General features: G+C 37.0%; 1 long non-coding RNA gene across 1 annotated transcript; it reads right to left on the reverse strand.

Annotated features, from left to right (window-relative positions):
* On the reverse strand, window positions 1–511 carry LOC104774867. The gene is made up of 3 exons (XR_765554.1): window positions 494–511; window positions 112–279; window positions 1–27 (listed from the first exon to the last, which is right to left on the reverse strand). It is a non-coding gene; the product is annotated as an uncharacterized LOC104774867 (long non-coding RNA).

The following is a 511-nucleotide window of genomic DNA, read 5'->3' on the forward strand; positions in this document are numbered from 1 at the left end:
TGTTCTCTCGAAATTGATGAACCGCACCTTTACGCACAAGAAACTTTTAGTCAGAAGTTGTGATCCCATGTAGTGATGTGACAAACAAACATAAAATGATTCAAGACTAACCAGACGAGCAGAATATCCAATCACCCAATCTGGTAACCCACCCAGCAAACAACTTCCCAGTCCAGCTCTTCCCAACTCAAGATAATCTTCTTCTGAAACTGAATTCAGTATACAAGCTTCCAGCATCAGTCTGTGTCGATCCAACAGACCATGCCAATCCTTCAATACCTGTTAACAAATATCGTTCAGAAAATTCAATTGACATTCAAGGGATAAAAGAAAAGATTTCTAAAATTTTTGGTACAAATGAAAAAGTTGGCTTATTAGTAAAAGAGCGCATACAGCAAACCTCTAGTACTTTTAAACTCCATAAACAGAGACAATATCTCATGTATCTTTGACACCAGAAATACAATCATATATTTGTTAACAGCACAAGTACCTTCTGAAATGCACCTTC

Source organism: Camelina sativa, unplaced genomic scaffold, assembly GCF_000633955.1.
Source record: "Camelina sativa cultivar DH55 unplaced genomic scaffold, Cs unpScaffold06337, whole genome shotgun sequence".
NCBI classification, from domain to species: domain Eukaryota; kingdom Viridiplantae; phylum Streptophyta; class Magnoliopsida; order Brassicales; family Brassicaceae; genus Camelina; species Camelina sativa.